Source organism: Piliocolobus tephrosceles, unplaced genomic scaffold (assembly GCF_002776525.5).
Source record: "Piliocolobus tephrosceles isolate RC106 unplaced genomic scaffold, ASM277652v3 unscaffolded_446, whole genome shotgun sequence".
NCBI lineage: Eukaryota > Metazoa > Chordata > Mammalia > Primates > Cercopithecidae > Piliocolobus > Piliocolobus tephrosceles.
The window spans coordinates 68,753-90,661 of NW_022329420.1; the positions used below are offsets into that span (position 1 = coordinate 68,753).

Sequence of the window (21,909 nt, forward strand, 5' to 3'; positions counted from 1 at the left end):
GAAACAATCATCTTCTTCAGACTCAAGAGGAATTTCGGGTATGGTTCCAGTGCCTGGAGCAGCACAATCAGAATAAAAGGCAAAGACCTAGCAGATGAGCCAAGGGTAGGAGGAAACCCTCTCTTGTGGCCAGCTTCACACAGCCTGTGACCATGGTTCCCTGACTGGCATCAGGTTCCTCCCCAGCAGTTGTCTAGTCCCACATGGACTCCAGCTGCTAGACTGGACTCCAGCTGCTAGGGAGGAACCTGGGACCTGAGGTGTGGCTCATGGAACCGCACAGCTGTCACTCTTTCCTGAAGCTGCTATCCAAGAACAGGCTGTGATGAAATATCAGAGCCATTAAGTGCCTGTTCTTGGAACTGCTTTCAGGACCCATTGAAGTTTGTACCAAGCATGGGCTCTGGAAGTCAGACAGCTCGAACAGGCTGTCAGCCCCACCACTGACCAGCCCTGCGAGTGGGGCAGAAACCTTACTGCTCTGATACTTGAAGCACCACATCACAAATTTAATGCACCCAATCCCCTTTTCACTTTTACCTATCTTTCTCTATAATCACCATGAACTGATCTCTGCTAGCATTTTTATTTAAATGGGTAAGTATATGTTATATAGTATATATTATTATTCCTCATGTTCCTTTTGCTATACTGTATGTTCACACTCATATGAGGTATTTAGAGTAGTTAAGTTCATAGAAACACAAAGCAGAAGAGTAGTTCCCAGGGACTAAAAAATACTTTTTAAAATGAACAGACTACAATTATTTGCAACAGGTAGCTGAATATCACAAATGTGATGTTGCATAAAATAAAGTACGTGTGCCAACTTGGGCAACATGGTGAAACCCTGTCTCTGCCAAAAATACAAAACAATTAGCTGGGAATGGTGGTGCATGGCTACAGTCCTGGCTACTCAAAAGGCTGAAGTGGAAGGACGTCTTAAGCCTGGTAGGCAGAGGTTGCAGTGAGATCATGCCACTGCACACCAACCTGGGGAAAATAAAGAAAGAAGGAAGGAAGGAAGGAAGGAAGGAAGGAAGGAAGGAAGGAAGGAAGGAAGGAGAAAGAAAGAAAGAAAGAAAGAAAGAAAGAAAGAGAGAGAGAAAGAAAGAAAGAAAGAAAGAAAAAAGAAAGGAGAAAGGAAGAAAGAAAGAGAAAGAAAGAAAAGAAGGAAGGAAGGAAGAAAAAGAGAGAAAAAAGGAAAGGAAAGAAAGAAAATAGATGTACAAGTATACATACTATATAATTTCATTTATATAAAATACAACAATCAAATAAAACTGAGATTCTGTCTTCCACTAATGGTGGAGTAGCTTGTTGAACTGTCACATTGTTAAATGATGAAACTTGAATAAAATATATTATCATAGAAAAAAATCTGTGCATAGTACATACATAATATGTGTGTATAAAAACTGAATGAGGATTTCAGCTATGCCCACTGCAGGGGAGATAAGTATTGGCTTAACACTAGCCCAATGAACCCTGTTTATAAAACAAAACTCTTAAGGTAAAACAACAAAATCCAGAGTTTCTATTCTATAATTATCATTTATAGTTTCTAGTACGCAATTTTAAAATTCATAAGACATCTAAAGAAATGTGAAAATGTAATCCATACACAATATCAAAAGCAGGAGGAAGAAATCCCAAGATGTTGCAATCAACAGACAAGAATTTGAAGGCAGTTTTTGTGAATATGTTCATGGGGAAAAGTAAAATATTCTCATCATAAACAGATGTGGAACTTCAGCAGAGAAATAGAAGTTATGTATAACAACAACAACAAAAAACCTAATAGAAAGATAAGGAAATGAAAAAAAAAAACTTTTGAGTTTATCCACAGATTTAAAACAGAAGACATAGCAATAAAAATTGTCCAGTCTGGAAAAAAAGAAAAAAAAAAAGTACAAAAAGTTTAAAGGAAATGCACAGAGCTTTCGAGACCTGTGGAATGACTGAATCTGAGGAGACAAAAAAATTAAATAGGGAACAAAAGTAAACCACAACTGATAGCGGAATACTTCCAAAAACTGTCCAAATACCTAAATATTTACATCCAAAAGGCCAATAAATACAAAACAAAATACAAATAAAACCACAGCAAGGCCATATTGTGGTTTATGAAACTGGCAGGGCAGAGCTTTTGCTTGACTTGCTGTGATTTCTAACTGCTACTATTTATGGATATTATGGAAATAAATAGTAAACAGAATGGTAGATAGGTTATTCTCGGAGTGTTTTTTGTTTTGTTGCAAAGATGACTGTTATCAAAGGCAGATGACTTTCCGGCCTTCGAAATTTTTCATTTCTTACTTTGAAAAATCTTTAAATTTGTTTTTTCCAAATCGTGTAGTAATATTGATGCTTCAGAAAGACGTCTCACAGATATTCTATCTACCCTTGTGCATCTTCCTTGCACATAGCAGAGGCTGTGCCTAACGCAGAATAAGAAGCATGTAGCAGTGGAGTACTACTTAGAATTAATCTGAAAAACTAAACGGAAACATAAATTGAGAATTCTCACTGTTAAGTTTCACGGAAAATTATAAAAAGTGCTTCTAAAAAGGCATTTTAAAAGGAAAATTAAGAGTTTCCAAGGGAGCTTTATTCAGGGCAGAAATGTAGACATTGTATACTACCTCACTACATAAACTTCATAAATGTTTTGAGAAGGACCAAGGGGCTTGGTTCTGTTGGCTTGTATTAAGTATGGCCAAGAGGTCCACACTAGAATATCAAAGTCCTGGGTTTCCTAGCTGTAGAAAGAAGGGGTCAGGTCTTTCCCCTGTGACGTTTTCTCTATTAAGTTGGCAGGAGCATCCCTCTGAGAGGTTTGACCCAGGTATGAGCCATACAGCCACCCCCGTGAGAATAGAAGAAAAGGTGGCTTTGAAAAAGCAAGTACCAGACTACTAGGGACCAGGTATTTTCAATTGTGGCAGTGAACTGATGGTTTCAGACAGAAGGCAGCTTCCCGCAAGGGATCCCAAGAGGCCCTGGGTCCCCACCACCGAACGGTTGCCCCGTGCATGTTCAAAGAGGAGTGGCGGGAGACAGGTGACGAGAAGGGGCGGGGCTGAGGAACGGGCCCTGCAAAGGGCTGGGCGCGCCCAGCTCCCTGAGAGCAAGCGTTATGGCAACACTGGGTAGACTGTGAGAGGCTTCCGGGATCTCTCTTGTCAGAGGGAAATCAAACTTCAGGCACAATTAGTCATGCAACTGGCACCTGGGGAGACTGTCACAATTACAAGTGAGACCACTTGCCCTGGCCAAGCTGTCTCCTCGCAGGCAGAAGAAATTTGGGAAGAGATAGGCTCCTCTCAGCAGGGAGGAATTGCACTGGAAACATGGAGAGGGGAGGAGAAGACGAGATTTTCCCCGGAGTATTGGAACTGTAGTCTCAGATCCACAACCAGCCTTCTGGTCGTGACAGTCTGACTATAATCCCTGCGTGCGCCGGGCTTAGAGGCGGTGCCAAGACCTAGAGGAAGGATCAAGAGGGTGGGTCCCTTGCAAGGCATCCTGGGAGTCATAGTCCTTAAATGGTTTCCAGCACATTGGTCGCAGGGCTACCGAACTACAATCCCAGCATGCATCGGGATGGGGGCGGTGTGTAAGGGCTGGAGGGAAGGATTGAGAGGCGCGTCCCTGGCCAGAGATGCTGGGAGTTATGGTCTCTTGAGGGTTTCCAGCGATTGGACCCGGCCTGCGGACTGTAATCCCAGCATGCACTGGGCTTAGGGGCGGTGTGTAGCACTGGAGGGAAGGATAGGGAGGTGCCTCCTTAGCCAGGCATGCTTGGAGTTATGGTCTCTTAAGGATTTCCAGCGATTGGCCCCCAGACTGCGGACTGTAATCCCAGCATGCACCGGGCTGCCGGGCGGTGTGTAGCACTGGAGGGAAGGATAGGGAGGTGTTTCCTTAGCCAGGCATGCTTGGAGTTATGGTCTTTTAACAGTTTCCAGTTCATTGGTTACAGGGCTACCAGACTAGAATCCTATAGAATGAGACCACCACTTCTCCTGCTGTCTTTCCCGGCTTTTCCCCGTCTTGCCTTTTCCCTAGTTTATAAGACAGGAGAAGGGGGAGAAAGCAAAAAGTTGAAAAGAAACAGAAGTAAGATAAATAGCTAGATGACCTTGGCACCACCACCTGGACCTGGTGGTTAAAATAATAATGATAATATTAACCCCTGACCAAAACTACTATTGTTATCTGTAAATTCCAGACATTGTATGAGAAGGCACTGTAAAACTTTTTGTTCTGTTAGCTGATGCATGTAGCCCCCCCGTCACGTTTTCCAAGCTTGCTTGATTTATCACGACCCTTTTACATGGATCCCATGAAGTTGTAAGCCTTTAAAAAGGCCACATATTTCTTCTTCAGAGAGCTCGGCTCTTAAGACGCTAGTCTGCCCATGCTTCTGGCTGAATATAAAATTTCTTCCTTCTTTAATCCGGTGTCTCAGGAGTTTTGTCTGCGGCTGGTCCTGCTATATTTCTTCTTTCCCTGACCGGGAAGCAAGGTGATTAGCAGATGGTCGTGGCAGCCCCTTAGGCAGCTTATGCCTGCCCTTTAGAGGGACTGTGAGGGACTTTGGCCAGCTTGAGTGATGCGGATCCTGAGAGCGCTCCTGGGTAGGCAATTGCCCCAGTGGAATGCCTCATCAGAGCTGTGCACAGCAGGCCCCCGTGGAGGATCAACACAGTGGCTGAAAACCGGGAAGGAACAGGCATGTTAAGTCCAGACATCTGAAGCTTGGTAAGGCTAGTCTTTGGAATTTGCCCACTCCATTTGAGTGGAAGCGTGGCCTGATCACCCATGGCATGCCTGTACCAGCACTTTGGTTTTTGTTTTTGACTTGACTTGAATTGTTTGATACTTTGGTTTTGGTTTTGACCTGGCTTGGATTTCTGGATACTCTGATTTTGGTTTTGATTCTGGTTTGGTATAAACTGAAAAGGTGTGTGTGCGCCCTTTTTACCTGTTCTTTGTTTTGTAGTGTGTGTGTGGTGTGAGCCTGGTGTTTTGTCTCGTAGGAAACATGGGTCAGACACAAAGTGAGCCCACTCCACTAGGAACTATGTTGAAAAATTTTAAGAAGGGATTTAATGGAGACTATGGGGTTACTATGACACCAGGAAAACTTAGAACTTTGTGTGAAATAGATTGGCCAACATTACAAGTGGGTTGGCCATCAGAAGGAAGCCTGGACAGGTCCTTGTTTCTAAGGTATGGCACAAGGTAACTGGTAAGTCAGGACACTCAGACCAGTTCCCATACATAGACACTTGGTTACAGCTGGTGCTAGATCCCCCACAGTGGCTAAGAGGGCAGGCAGCAGCAGTGCTAGTAGCAAAGGGACGGATAGCCAAGGAAGGATCCCACTCCACTCGCCGAGGGAAATCAACTCCTGAAGTTCTGTTCAACCCAACATCAGAAGATCCATCGCAGGAGATGGCACCAGTGATCCCAGTGATGCCCTCCCCTTACCAGGGAGAGAGGCTCCCCACTCTTGAGCCCACAGTGCTTGTGCCTCCACAAGACAAACATATCCCTAGGCCACCCAGAGTAGATAAGAGAGGAGGTGAAGCCTCAGGAGAAACCCCTCCCTTGGCAGCTCATTTGTGACCCAAAACTGGGGTACAGATGCCCCTGAGAGAGCAGCGGTATACTGGGATAGATGAGGATGGTCACATGGTGGAGAGGTGTGTTTTTGTGTACCAGCCCTTCACCTCTGCCGACCTTCTCAACTGGAAAAACAATACCCTGTCCTATACTGAAAAGCCACAAGCTCTAATTGATTTGCTCCAAGCTATTATCCAGACCCATAACCCCACTTGGGCTGATTGCCACTAGTTGCTCATGTTCCTCTTTAACACAGATGAAAGGCAGAGAGTGCTCCAAGCAGCAACCAAGTGGCTAGAAGAACATGTATCAGCTGATTACGAAAACCCCCAGGAGTATGTAAGGACCCAGTTACCAGGAACTGACCCCCGGTGGGACCCAAATGAAAGAGAGGGTGTGCAAAGGCTGAACTGATACAGGGACGCTCTCCTGGAAGGATTAAAGAAGGGAGCCCAGAAGCCCACAAATGTTAACAAAGGTCTCTGAGGTCATTCAGGGAAAAGAAGAAAGTCCAGCACAATTCTATGAGAGACTGTGTGAGGCCTATCATATGTATACTCCCTTTGATCCCGATAGCCGTGAAAATCAGCGCATGACTAACATGACTAACATGGCTTTAGTTAGTCAAAGCACAGAAGACATTAGAAGAAAACTGCAGAAACAGGCTGGGTTTGCAGGGATGAATACATCACAGTTATTAGAAATAGCTTACCAGGTGTTTGTAAACAGGGATGCAGTAAGCCGTAAGGAAAATCACAAAGAGAATGAACGCCAGACCCGGTGAAATACCGACCTGTTAGCTGCAGCAATTAGAGGGGTCAAAGAGGCAAGGGAAGGGTGGCCCCGGGAAAGAAACTCAGCCTGGCTGTCAGAGTCTGCAGCATTACCAGTGTGCTTATTGTAAAGAAATGGGACATTGGAAGAACAAATGCCCTCAGCTAAAGGGAAAACAAGGAGACTCAGAGCAGGAGGCCCCAGAAAGAAGGAAGGGACCCTATTCAACCTGGCAGAAGGTTTGTTGGACTGAGGGGGACCAGGCTCATGTGCCCCCAAAGAGCCTATGGTCAGGATGACAGTCGGGGGTAAAGACATTGATTTTCTTGTAGATACCAGTTCTGAACATTCTGTAGTAACCACCCCAGTCGCCCCCTTATCCAAAAAGACTATTGACATAATCAGAGCCATGGGGGTTTCAGCAAAGCAAGCTTTCTGCTTGCCTCAGACTTGTACTGTAGGAGGACATAAAGTGATTCATCAGTTTTTGTACATGCCTGACTGTTCCTTGCCCTTCTTGGGAAGGGACTTGCTTAGCAAGCTGAGAGCCACTATCTCTTTTACAGAGCATGGCTCTTTGCTGCTAAACTTACCTGGAACAGGAGTCATTATGACCCTTACGGTACCCCGAGAGGAGGAATGGAGACTTTTCTTAACTGAGCCAGGCCAAGAGATAAGACCAGCTCTGGCTAAGCGGTGGCCAAAAGTGTGGGTGGAAGACAACCCTCCAGGGTTGGCAGTCAACAAAGCCCCCGTACTTATAGAAGTTAAGCCTGGGGCCCAGCCGGTTAGGCAAAAACAGTACTCAGTCCCCAGAGAAGCTCTTGAAGGTATCCAGGTCCATCTCAAGCGCCTAAGAGCCTTTGGAATTATAGTTTCTTGTCAGTCTCCATGGAATACTCCCCTCCTGCCGGTTCCCAAGCCAGGGACCAAGGACTACAGGCCAGTACAGGATTTGTGCTTGGTTAATCAAGCTACAGTGACTACATCCAACGGTACCTAACCCATATACATTGCTGGAGTTGCTGCCAGCTGAGGACATCTGGTTCACCTGCTTGGACCTGAAAGACGCTTTCTTTAGCATCAGATTAGCCCCTGAGAGCCAGAAGCTGTTTGCCTTTCAGTGGGAAGATCCGGAGTCAGGTGTCACTACTCAGTACACTTGGACCCGGCTTCCCTAAGGGTTCTCCCCCATCATCTTTGGGGAGGCATTGGCTCGAGACCTCCAGAAGTTTGCCACCAGAGACCCAGGCTGTGTGTTGCTCCAGTACGTTGATGACCTTCTGCTGGGACATCCCATGGCAGTCGGGTGCGCCAAGGGAATGGATGCCCTACTCCGGCACCTGGAGGACTGTGGGTATAAAGTGTCCAAGAAAAAAGCTCAGATCTACCGACAGCAGGTACATTACCTGGGATTTACTATCCCACAGGAGCGCAGCCTGGGATCAGAAAGAAAGCAGGTCATTTGCAATCTACTGGAGCCTAAGAGCAGAAGGCAGGTGAGAAAATTCTTAGGAGCTGTGGGGTTTTGCAGACTGTGGATCCCAAACTTTGCAATATTAGCCAAGCCTTTGTATGAGGTCACAAAGGGGGGGACTGGGAACCTTTTGAATGGGGATCCCAACAACAGCAAGCCTTTCCTGAGTTAAAGGAAAAACTTGTGTCAGCCCCAGCCTTGGGGCTACCTGATCTGACAAAGCCTTTTAAATTGTATGTGTCAGAGAGAGAAAAGATGGCAGTTGGAGTTTTAACCCAAACTGTGGGGCCCTGGCTGAGGCCTGTGGCCTACCTCTCTAAACAACTAGCGGGATTTCTAAAGGATGGCCCCCGTGTTTGAAGGCCTTGGCAGCAGCTGTCCTGCTAGTACAAGAAGCAGATAAGCTGACTCTTGGGCAAAACCTGAACATAAAGGCCCCTCACGCTGTGGTGACTTTAATGAATACTAAAGGACATCATTGGTTAACTAATGCTAGACTCACCAAGTATCAAAGTTTGCTCAGTGAGAATCCCCGCATAACCATTGAGGTTTGTAATACCCTGAATCCCGCCACCTTGCTCCTGGTATCAGAGAGCCCTGTCAAGCATGACTGTGTAGAAGTGTTGGACTCAGTTTACTCTAGCAGACCTGACCTCCAGGACCAGTAGACTGGGCATCAGTAGACTGGAAACTATACGTGGATGGGAGCAACTTCATCAACCCACAAGGAGAGACATGTGCAGGATATGCAGTGGTAACCCTGGACACTGTTGTTGAAGCCGGATTGTTGCCCCAGGGCACTTCAGCCCAGAAAGCTGCACTCATTGCTTTAATTCAGGCCTTAGAAGTCAGTGAAGGTAAGATCGTAAACATTTACACTGATTCTGGGTATGTCTTTTTAACCCTTCAAGTGCATGGAGCATTATATAAAGAAAAGGGCCTATTGAACTCTGGGGGAAAGGACATAAAATATCAACAAGAAATCTTGCAATTATTTGAAGCAGTATGGAAATCCCACAAGGTGGCAGTTATGCATTGCAGAGGACAGCAGCGAGCTTCTACCTTGGTGGTTTTGGGGAATTCCCGCGCTGACTCAGAGGCTTGAAAAGCAGCATCTGCCCCCTTCTGGGCATCAATCACAGACCCCCTGCTCCCTCAAGCACCTGATCTTGTACCTACTTATTCTAAAGAAGAAAAGGACTTTCTCCAGGCAGAGGGAGGACAAGTGATGGAGGAAGGATGGATTCAGTTACCAGATGGGAGAGTAGCTGTGCCACAGCTGCTAGGAGCTGCAGTTGTACTGGCTGTGCATGAAACCACCCATCTAGGTCAGGAGTCACTTGAAAAGTTGTTAGGTCGGTATTTCTACATCTCGCATTTGTCAGCCCTTGCCAAAATGGTGAGGCAGCAGTGTGTTACCTGCCGACAGCATAATGCCAGACAAGGTCCAGCCATTCCGCCCGGCATACAAGCTTATGGAGCAGCACCCTTTGAAGACCTCCAGGTGGACTTCACAGAGATGCCAAAGTGTGGAGGTGACAAGTATTTACTACTTCTTGTGTGTACCTACTCTGGGTGGGTTGAGGCTTATCCAACACGAACTGAGAAAGCTTGTGAAGTAACCCGTGTGCTTCTTCGAGATGTTATTCCTAGATTTGGACTGACCTTACGGATCGGCTCAGATAATGGGCCAGCGTTTGTGGCTGACTTGGTACAGAAGACAGCAAAGGTATTGGGGATCACATGGAAATTGCATGCTGCCTACCGGCCTCAGAGTTCCGGAAAGGTGGAGCGGATGAACCGTACTATCAAAAATAGTTTAGGGAAAGTATGTCAGGAAACAGGATTAAAATGGATACAAGCCCTCCGTATGGTATTATTTAAAATTATATGTACCCCTTCTAAAAGAACAGAATATTCCCCTTATGAAATATTATATCATAGGCCCCCTCCCATATTCCAGGCACTCCCCGAGAGTTAGGTGAAATTGAGTTACAGCGACAGTTACAGACTTTAGGGAAAATTACACAAACAATCTCAGCCTGGGTAAATGAGAGATGCCCTGTTAGCTTATTCTCCCCAGTTCACCCTTTCTCCCCAGGTGATCAAGTGTGGATCAAGGACTGGAACGTAGCCTCTTTGTGCCCATGGTGGAAAGGACCCCAGACTGTTATCTTGACCACTCCCACCACTGTGAAGGTAGAGGGAATCCCAGCCCGGATCCACCACAGCCACGTAAAACCTGCAGAGCCTGAAACCTGGGAGGCAAGACCAAGCCCGGACAACCCTTGCAGAGTGACCCTGAAGAAGACAACAAGCCCTGCTCCAGTCACACCCGGAAGCTGACTGGTCCACGCACGGCCAAAGCATGAGGAATCTCTCATGGGATTCATTTTTCTTAAATTTTGGACTTATACAGTAAGGACTTCAATTGACCTTACTCAAACTGGTGACTGTTCCCAGTGTATTCATCAGGTCACTGAGGTAGGACAGCAAATTAAAACAATCTTTCTGTTCTATAGTTATTATGAATGTGTGGGAACATTGAAAGAAACTTGTTTGTATAATGCCACTCAGTACAAGGTATGTAGCCCAGGAAATGACCAACCTGATGTGTGTTATAACCCATCTGAGTCCCCTGCAACCACCGTTTTTGAAATAAGATTAAGAACTGGCCTTTTCCTAGGTGATACAAGTAAAATAATAAGTAGAACAGAAGAAAAAGGAATCCCCAAACAAGTAACTTTAAGATTTGACGCTTGTGCAGCCATTAATAGTAACAAGCTAGGAACAGGATGTGGCTCTCTTAACTGGGAAAGGAGCTACAGAGTAGAAAATAAATATGTTTGTCATGAGTCAGGGGCTACTTGGAAAAAGAACAAAAAGGACCCGGTTCATCTTCGGAAGGGGGAAGCCAACCTCTCCTGTGCTGCTGGTCACTATAACCCAATGGAACTAATAATCACCAATCCCTTAGACCCCCATTGGAAAACGGGAGAACATGTAATCCTAGGGTTCGATGGGACAAGGTTAAACCCCCATGTTGTCATTTTAGTCCGAGGGGAGGTCTAGAGTCGCTCTCCCAAACCAGTGTTTCAAACCTTTTATGAGGAGCTGAATCTGCCAGCACCAGAACTTCTGAAAAAGACAAAAAACTTGTTTCTCCAATTAGCAGAAAATGTAGCTCATTCCCTTAATGTTACTTATTGTTATGTATGCGGGGAAACCACTATCGGAGACCGATGGCCTTGGGAAGCCTGAGAGTTGGTGCCCACTGATCCAGCTCCTGATATAATTCCAGTTCAGAAGGCCCAAGCTAGCAAATTCTGGATCCTAAAACCTCAATTATTGGACAATACTGTGTAGCTAGAGAAGGAAAAGACTTCATCATCCCTATAGGAAAGCTTAATTGTATAGGACAGAAGTTGTACAACAGCACAACAAAAACAATTACTTGGTGGGGCCCAAATCACACTGAAAAGAACCCATTTAGTAAATTTTCAAAATTAAAAACTGCCTGGGCTCATCCAGAATTTTATCAGGACTGGACTGCTCCTGCTGGACTATACTGGATATATGGGCACGGAGCCTACATTCGGTTACCTAATAAATGGACAGGTAATTGTGTTATTGGCACTATTAAACCGTCCTTTTTCTTATTACCTGTAAAAACGGGTGAGTTCCTAGGTTTCCCTGTCTATGCCTCCAGAGAAAAGAGAGGCATAGTTATAGGAAACTGGAAAGATAATGAGTGGCCTCCTGAAAGGATCATACAATATTATGGGCCTACCACATGGGCACAAGACGGCTCATGGGGATACCGAACCCCCGCTTACATGCTCAATCAGATCATATGGTTGCAGGTCATCTTAGAAATAATTACTAATGAAACTGGCAGAGCTTTGACTGTTTTAGCTCAGCAGGAAAACCAAATGAGAAATGCTATCTATCAGAATAGACTGGCCTTGGACTACTTGCTGGCAGCTAAAGGAGGAGTCTGTGGAAAATTTAACTTAACCAATTGCTGCCTACAAATAGATGATCAAGGACAGGTGGTTGAAAACATAGTCAGGGACATGACAAAGTTGGCACATGTGCCTGTACAGGTTTGGCATGAGTTCGATCTTGAGTCTTTATTTGGAAAATGGTTTCCAGCTATAGGAGGATTTAAAACCCTCATTGTAGGTGTATTGCTAGTAATAGGAACTTGCTTGCTGGTCCCCTGTGTATTACTCTTGCTTTTTCAAATGATAAAAAGTTTTGTTGCTACTTTGGTTCATCAGAAAACTTCAGCACATGCATATTATATGAATCACTATCGCCCTATCTCGTAGAGAGACTCAGAAAGTGAAGATGAGAGTGAGAACTCCCACTAAAAACGTGAAAATTCTCAAAGGGGGGAAATATAGAATGAGACCACCACTTCTCCTGCTGTCTTTCCCAGCTTTTCCCCGTCTTGCCTTTTCCCTAGTTTATAAGACAGGAGAAGGGGGAGAAAGCAAAAAGTTGGAAAGAAACAGAAGTAAGATAAATAGCTAGATGACCTTGGCACCACCATCTGGCCCTGGTGGTTAAAATAATAATAATATTAACCCCTGACCAAAACTGCTAGTGTTATCTGTAAATTCCAGACATTGTATGAGAAGGCACTGTAAAACTTTTTGTTCTGTTAGCTGATGCATGTAGCGCCCCCGTCACGTTTTCCACGCTTGCTTGATTTATCATGACTCTTTTACATGGATCCCTTAAAGTTGTAAGCCTTTAAAAAGGCCACCTGCTTCTTCTTCAGGGAGCCCCGCTCTAAGAGCGAGTCTGCCTAAGTTCCCGGTGGAATAAGAAACCTCTTCCTTCTTTAATCTGGTGTCTGAGGATTTTTGTCTGCGGCTCCTCCTGCTACAATTCCAGCATGCACCCAGTTTGGGGACCCTGCGGAGTCCTAGAGGAAGGGTCCAGACTGTGGGTAGGTCGCAAGGCATCCTGGGAATCGTAGTAGTTTTACTATTTCCAGCCCGGTTGCTCACAGGGCTCCCTGACGCGCTGGGTTTGGGGGTGGTGTGTAGTATCAGAGGGAACAATAGAGAGGTGTGTCCCTAGTCAGGCGTGTACCTAGCCAGGCGTGCTGGGACTTATGGTCTCTTAAGGGTTTCCAGCCCACTGGCCGCCAAACTGCGGACTACAATCTCAGCATGCTCTGCCTGTCCTCCCCGGTGGTCCACAGCCCTGGAGGGAGGGACAGAGCAGTGTGGACCTCGCTCCTTCCTAAGCGATGCCAGCCGCTGATTCTGTGCCACACACTCGACCAAGGGAGTCTGGAGGAGGACTTGAGGGGCAGGTCTGGGCTGGGCGGTAAGGTCGGTGTGACGCTGTGAAGTGCACCTCCTTTACTCAAATCGGAGGGGTCTGCTCCTCACCGCACAGCCTTCTGCACGTCTCGGTGTCCTCTCCCATCCATACCCGGGGGTTTTTCCAGAGCATCGCGCCTCTTCCAGTCAAGGGAGCTGCCTGCTGTGCTAAACTCTATGGGAACCGAGAATTCCACCTGCTGGGTGGCCTGCCCGTGCACAACTTCAGAGCTTTCAGCGAGTGATTCAGACTGTGGCTCCTTCGTGAAAATATCACCCTCTACGGCACCTTTCTTGTGATATAGAAGTTGACGCGTGAGAGAGGATATTTATTGGGTTACCCAGGACTTGCTAACAGCAGAGGAGAAAACCACAATTCCCAGCCATAAGAATCTACCTAAAGATGACGGTTTAGATATTTCACACTTGAAATCACCACCTCCTTTCAACTAAGTCCTAACTGACAAGTGTCTCAAAACACAGTTGTTAACCTGATCCCTCAGGAATAGGTGGTGCTCCAGCTTTGTGGGAATGACTTTCAAGGTGCGGAGCACTTGGGCAGCATTTGAAGTCTATCATGTTTTACTGCTTTGGATGGAAAGTTAATCACCCACAGACGTTAGGAATATACCTTAATATGCTAGGGCTTATCCGTTAAATTTTTCTGTCTAGACAATGAAAACCCAGAAGAACTTCTACTTTCAGGTAACCTCTTAATAATCGACGACCCTAAGTTCCTTATGTCCTCAGGATGGTTCCTTTGATTCACAGATGATACCAGCTTTCGTGATGCATCTAATCTGTACAAACCTGGGTATTACTCTGTGTGAAAAATAATACCTTGTTCTTATTATATGTTCTTATAATTTTCATTTGTGATCCGTGGGTAGGGAACACTATAAAAAAAACCGTGAAAAACCTCGTCATAGCAATTGAATTATGTTACTGTACTTTATGAAGAATTAACCCCTTCAGGATTAATTACACATAGGTTTGTCAGCACATTTGTAAAGAAAGGAAGAAAAACAGTATGGCATTTATGAAATTGGAAAAATAAGGAATTATATATAGGGAGACCACAGCACAACACTAGGGCCATTTTCTTATTTTAAATAGACACTGTGGGGTCGAGTGCCCCCATTCCTACCCTATCCTGCAGTATTCTCATCCTACTCTTTACTGTGTATTTAGGTGGGGGCTTCTGAATTCACTTGTCCACAATGTTAGTGGGGATGTTGTAACATGAGGTTATCCATCATCTATCATCTTAATAATTAATGAAGAGAAGAGCCTTGGGATCTGTGTTCAGATACACTGCTGCTGAGTGTGCCTGCAAAGACACTGCCCACAGTGGCGGTCTCAGAATGTTGAACCTGATGCCACCACAGCTGCTGTTCACAGATCTAGGTGCTCCTTGTGATTTGAGTCTCCTGGTTAGATTTGTGATTGTGAACCTGCTATGCTCACCCCATTTATAGTGGTATCTTTTGTATTGCCTTTTCTATTCCATTTGCTTCCTGGGAGCTCACTGTGTAACTGCAATTCAGAGAATATGTAGGGATTCCACTCCCACTACCTAAGTCACTGTACACTGGTGACATTTGTGTCATGTTGTCAGACTCCACGCTCTTCCTCTCCAGTGGAATTTGTTGAAGAAGCATAGTTACCTGTAGATCTCCTCAGTCTAATGCTGCTAGGATTGATTATGAAGCTGGGCATGTTGTGCTTGACCTCATTGACATTATTCAAAATATCTTTCCCATATTTTGAAGTTTGATACTGCTTTCTTAATGTGAACACTTGGATCTCTGCCTTCACAGTGTGTAGGCTTACCTCCTTTTCTATTTTGTGCATCTCTACTAGCATCTGCAAGGGCACAAGTTTTATTCTTAGTCCATCTTCTACTTCATGATAGGAAATTTGCCAAATAGGTCCTTAGTGGGAAAGAAAACTCACTGGCTTTTTTCCCTCTCTCTGTTCCTTCTGACCCTGGCAGGTGTGAGAGTTATTGAGTGAGATGGAGCAGTGGTAGATCGTGACCAGCCCTCACCTGGAATATTGGTTATAATAAAAAGATAATCCTCTCACTTTTTGCAAGCGTAATTTATTTGCCTTAGAGTTTTTCTGGGCTTTCCCTTACAGGTTTCTACTAATGAAGTGCAAATATTGATGAAGACAGTACTACCGCCTTGATGCCAGACAGTAACAATCGCCTTTTTGTTTTGTATCTACAATTATAAATGAAATGCATACTGTAAAAAGAAAAGAACCCATCATAAATGTCTTTATAAAGTAAAAGTCTTAGTTGGTGGCTGGGAGTGGTGGCTCATGTCTGTAATTCCAGGACTTTGTGAGGCTGAGGCGGGTGGATTATGAGACCAGGAATTTGAGACTAGCCTGGCCAACATGGTGAAACCCCGTCTCTACTAAAAAAATACAAAAATTAGCTGGGCGTGGTGGTGGGTGCCGGTAGTCCCAGCTACCCAGGAGGCTGAGGCAGGAGAATCACTTAAACCCAGGAGGCAGAGGCTACAGTGAGCTGAGATCATGCCACTGCACTCTAGTCTGGGCAACAGAATGAGACTCCACCTCAAAAACAAAACAAAACAACAATCCTTGGCTGATTCAGTGGCTTAATCCCAGCACTTTGGGAGCCCAAGGCAGGTGAAATTTTTGAGCCCTGAAGCTCAAGACCAGTCTGGGAAACATGGTAAAGCCCTCTATCTATAAAATATACAAAAATCAGCCAGTTGTGGTGATGTACACCTGTATTCCCAGCTACTAGGGAGGCTGAGGTGGGATGATTGTTTGAGCCTGGGAGGCCAAGTTTGCAGTTAGCTGTAATCACGCCACTGTGCTTCCGTCTGGGCAACAAAGTGAGATCCTGCTTCAAAAAATAAAAATATAATAAACTGAAAGTCTCCCCTTTATTCCCTTCTCTTCAAACTCACTTTTTTTTTCTTTGAGAAAAACTGTTAAGTGGTTGTTTTTTATTCCTCTGGCTATGTTCTATGTATTTATTTTTTCTTTTCTTTTCTTTTTTATTTTTGAGATGGAGACTTGCTCTGTTGCCCAGGCTGGAGTGCAGTGGCGCAATCTTGGCTCACTGCAACCTCCACCTCCCGGGTTCACGCCATTCTCCTGCCTCAGCCTCCCGAGTAGCTGGGACTACAGGCTCCCACCACCACGCCCAGCTAATTTTTTGTATTTTTAGTAGAGACGGGTTTTCACTGTGTTATCCAGGATGATCTCTATCTCCTGACCTCGTGATCTGCCCAACTCGGCCTCCCAGATTGCTGGGATTACAGGCGTGAGCCACCACGCCCAACCCATTCTATAAATTTCTAAGTGATACACATAAAGTTTATTTTAAAAATTATGTCATACTACGTTGTTCTTTAAATTTACTCTTTCTCTAGCTGCATTCTATCTATCTATCTATCTATCTATCTATCTATCTATCTATCTATCTATCTATCTATGACAAGGCCTTGCTCTGTCACCCCGACTGGAGTTGAGTAGTTCAATTATGGCTCCTTGCAGACTCAAACTCCAGGCTCAAATGATTCTCTAACTTCAGCTTCTGAAGTAGCTGGGAGTACAGGTGCATGCCACTACACCTGGCTAATTGTTAGTTTAGTTTTTTTGTTTTAAACAGGGTCTCACTGTGTCACCCAGGCTGGAATGCAATGGCACAATCACAGCTCACTGTAGCTTGACCACTCAGATTCAGGCAATTCTCCTGCCTCAGCCTCCTGAGTAGCTGGGACCATAAATGTATATGAGCTCACTTGGCTATTTTTTATTATTGTTATTTGTAGATACAGGATCGCTGAATGCTGCCCAGGTTTGTATGAACTCTTGGGCTTAAGCAATCTGGTACCTCAGCCTCCCAAAGTGCTGGGATTACAGGTGTGAGCGACCACAACTTACCCAGCCTTTTTATTTTGTGTAAGAATGGCATCAGTATATTAAAAATATAGCAGAAATTATTTATGGTGTCTTTTCAATTTTTATGTATTAAAATTCTCTTATTAGAACCTTTTATTAATGGTTATTGTGTATTTTCTGTAAAATTTTACTGTCATACACTACATGTCAAAGATTCAAGACACCCAAACTTCATGAATGCAAAGTCATGGTAGAATTTGTACTTGTCTAAAAAAAAGTTTTATAAATGATACATCAAGTTTGCATGCAAGGTAGCCAAGTGTAGTGGCAGGCACCTGTAATCTCAGTGAAGGTTGAGGTAGGAAAATGACTTGAACCCAGAAGGCAGAGGCTGAAATGAGCCAACATCGTGCCACTGCATCTCAGCCTGGGTGACAGAGTGAAACTCTGTCTCAAAAAAAAAAAAAAAAAAAAAAAAGTTTGCATACAAGATTTTGTGAGGAAGTGTTTTTCTTATTTTTCTTTACAATTCCATATTACTGTCTTAATTATCTCAATTATTTAGAATAGGTTCCAGGGCAGCAGTTGATTTTATTTTGGGTTTTACCTATGTATTATGATTTTGGATGTTATAGTTTCCAACTCCGCCTGTACACTTTAAGTCAATGTGGATTTTTAAAAAATTTTAATAGTGCAATCTATTCATAGAGTAAACTTCGTAAAGTTAAAAGCAGGGGCAGCTCCTATTTTAAAAAGGGATTAGTGGAAGGCAGCATGCCATTTTATTTAAAACCACAAGTTAGGTTTTTCAGAAGGATAATAGTTAAGATCATTAAATCCCATTTCTGCTTCTAAGTTTTACACAAAATAGCACATTAAATCCTCAGTCCTAAGCAATCATCACAGAGATTCCAAATTGCCTCTCAATGTCAAGGTGAACAGCGCAGTTTCTTCTCTTGCAATAAAGGTATATCATTTGATACACAAGGGAGCGTGGCAGTCAGATACTTACAGATTGAGTTGTAGAAATAACTTTCATGTTTTCATCCACAATGCGTATCCTCACCTCTGTCTCCCATTCAGTAACACTGTCAGTTTCCTCATCTCTCCTTTCTACTTTCTTTAAAAGAGGATGTTGATTGCAGACAACACATGACAGAGGCATTTCAAATCAGGAGAGTTTCTTGAAATATACATGATTTTAGTTTTAAGTAGAATCTCCTGAAGAGTTTTAGTTACAATACTTACAATACCACATTCAAGAGGATGATGGTGAGACTGATAGTAAACATTTAGCAAAACATACATTATGGGGCAGCCATCTCCTAGAAACCCTTCATCGGGGTTTATATATGAAATGTGAAGTATCGCAGGTTTAATCCTGGCACAGAACCAAAACTGAGTGCATTGCACTTGAGCAGCTGACCAATCCCCAGCACAGGTCCTTATCAAGAAACAGAGAACAAAGAATCCATTTAACCCCAGAAAGGTCTTCATTCACCCAAATTGAAAACTAAATTTCACTCAGGAAACTAATGTTGGGTTTAATTAAAATATAAATCGTTCATATGTTTTCCAAATTAAATTATATATGTATTTGTCTCTATGAATATGTCTCCAACTTTGCTTATGGCTTATCTTGTGTATTTTTGGCTGATTTTCTTTCTTTCTTTTTTTTTTCCATGAGGCATTTTATTTGTAAATGTATGTATTACATCCCTAGAAAAAGAATCCCAGGATTTTCCCTCCTGTGTGTTTTCGTCTTGCTTCTTCATGGTCCATGATGCCAGCTGAGGTTGTCAGTACAATGAAACCAAACTGGCGGGATGGAAGCAGGTTATTCTGCCATTTTTCTAGATCTTTGAGTTGCACATCAAATCTGGGGCTGATCACTCCACACTTGTTTAGCCTGCCTGTAAGGTTCACAACAATTTTCCCAGCTCTGTGATCATCAATGATTTCAAATTCGCCAATGTAACCATGCTTCATCATCACAGTGAGAAACCAGACGATGACTTTGGAGCACGGCCTAATAAGCAGCTGGCGTTTGCCTCTCTTTTCGGCATTGTTGATGCTCTTGAGAGCATCAGCCAGGACATTCATGGGCACCATTGTGGCAGCGCGGAAAGATGGCGGAAAGAGAGCTTGGCTGATTTTCAATGATTGTCTTATCTTGTGTAGTTAAGTAGTCATTGAAATAGTCTTAATTTCACCACGCGTTTAATTATAAATCTATACTTCCTTTGTGTGAGATAAAATCTTTTGTGAACAAAATTTAATTTTTGGAAAGCTTTATAACTCTATATTTTTTCTTTTAAAAATTGTAATTGTAGTAAAAACACATAATGTAAAATTTACCCTCTTATTTTGAAGTGTATATTTCATTAGTGTTAAGTACATTCACATAGTTATGCAAAAGATCTGCGGAACTTCTATGTCTTGCAAAACTAAAATTAAATGCCTTTTAACACAATTGCCCATTTCACCATCCCTTCAGCCGTTGACCATTCTAATTTTTGTTCCTATGTGTTTGTCTACTTACAATACCTGATTATGAATGGAATCATACACTGTCACTTTGTTCCTGGCTTATTTCAATTAACATGATATTCTCAAGAATTGTCATATAATGTGACTTTTTAAAGACTGAATAATATTCCACTTTGTGTATGTGCCACTTGTTATTAATCTGTTCACTGGTCAAGGGACATCTGGGTTGTTCCTGCCTTTTGGCTTGTGTTAATAATGCAGCAATAAATTTGGGTGTGCAAATATCTCTTGTAGATCATGTGTTGCATATTTTAAATACATACCCACAAAGGAGTTGCTAGATTATATAATAATCTCATTTTAAATTTTTTGAAGAGCTTTCATACCATTTTAAAAATAGGTTTGAGGTGATAGGTTATTGTGTCTTTGCTTTGCATTTTTCTAGAAGAGTAATGTCGAGTATCCTTTTAAATGCTAGCCATTTGTATGTCTTTGGAGAAATGGCATTTCAAACATTTGCCATTCTAAATAAAGTTATTAACTTTTTGTTGTTGTTGAGTTTTAGGAGTTCATATATTTTGAAAATTAACACCTATGAAATATGAGATTTGAAAACATTTTTACTCTTTTTTGTTATATGTATGTATGCACATATATAACCCTATACAAGATAGGGTCTTGCTATGTCTTCATGGCTAGTCTTAAATTTTGGGTCTTAAGTGATTGTTCTGCCTTTGCCTCCTAAAGTTCTAGAATAACAGACCTGAGCCACCATGCCCAGGTTTCACCCACTTATTAGGTGACATTTGTATGCCACTAAATGTTTGATGTGTAGAATACTTGAAGATTAATGTAGTCCCCCCCTTTTTTTTTGTTCTTTTCCATGTCGTTTATGCATTTGATGTCATACTTAGGCAAAGAGTTTTAAGATTCATGTCATAAACTTTTCCCCTATGTTTACTTCTAAGAATTTTATTAGTTTTTATGTTTAAGTACTGAATCCATTTTAAAAAACTTTTCTTTTTATATATGGTACAAAGGAAGCGTCCAACTTTATTTTTTTCTCTGTAAATATTCAATTTTGAAAATTGTTTGTTAATGGGATTCTTATTTTTCTATTGTGTGGTCATGAAAAGCTTATGGAAGATTATTTTATCATGTACGTAAGGGTTTATTTCTGGGATGTCTGTAATTCTGTTTCATCATCTATGTATCTGTTTTTGTGGCAGTAGCATATTGCTTTTATTTTTGTAGCATTGTATCATGATTTTAAATCAGAAAGTGTAATGCCTTTTTGTTCTTTTTAAAGGGTGTTTGGCTAGTCACAGTTCCTAAACAACTTTTAGAATTACACACAAAAATTCTGCAAAAAAAAAAAAAATTGTGATTCTGATACAATTACATTACATTTTTATATCATCATGAGTAGTACTGACAACTTTTTTGGGGGGACGGGGATGGAGTTTTAGTCGGCCACTTAGGCTAAAGGGCAGTGGTGTGAGCTGTGCTCACTGCAAGCTCCACTTCCCAGCTTCAAGCAATTCTCCAGTCTCAGTCACCTGAGTAGTTGGGATTACAGGCATCCACCATCAAGTCTAGCTAACTTTTGTATTTTTAGTAGAGATGGGGTCTTACCATGTTGGCCAGGCTAGTCTCAAATTTCTGACCTCAAGTGATCCACCCAGTTTGGTTTCCCAAAATCCTGGGATTACAGGCATGAACCACTGCACCAGCCCTGACATCCTAACAATATTAAATTACCTGATACTTGAGGAAGACTATATGTAAGATTTTGCTTAATTTTCTCTTTATATATTTGCCACTTTTTCTTGCTTTTGATTTCTAGTTTCATTTACATTATATGACTTCAGTTTTCTTAAATTTAGTAAGACATGTATCCTAACAGAATGTACCATGTATGATTGAGAATATTGCTTATTTTTGTGCTTTCCTTTGCAGAGTTCTGTAAATGCTGTTTAGGTCTATAATGTTCAGGTTTTGCTTTCTTACTGATTTTATATCTGACTATTCTAGTCATTATTGAAAGTAGAGTCTTGAAGTCCACAATTGTTGTGTTGCTATGTGTTTCTTGCTTCACTTCTGTCAATACTTGTTTTACATAGTTGAAAGACGAGAATCAGTTGAACCTGGGAGGAGGAGGTTGCATGCAGTGAACCAACTGTGAGATTGTGCCACTGCTCTCCAGCCTGGAAGAGAGAAACTCTGTCTCAAAAAGAAAAAAGAAACAAAGAAAAAAGAAAGAAAGAAAGAAAGAAAGAAAGAAAGAAAGAAAGAAAGAAA

The 21,909-nt window shown here is 42.8% G+C and overlaps 1 pseudogene across 1 annotated transcript; it reads right to left on the minus strand.

The window, feature by feature from the left end:
• Positions 1-18,788: 18,788 nt before the first annotated feature.
• LOC111529376 lies at positions 18,789-19,254 on the minus strand (annotated as a pseudogene). Its single transcript, XR_002727410.2, has one exon. The product of XR_002727410.2 is annotated as a 40S ribosomal protein S15a pseudogene (transcript).
• Between the last annotated feature and the right edge of the window lie 2,655 nt (positions 19,255-21,909).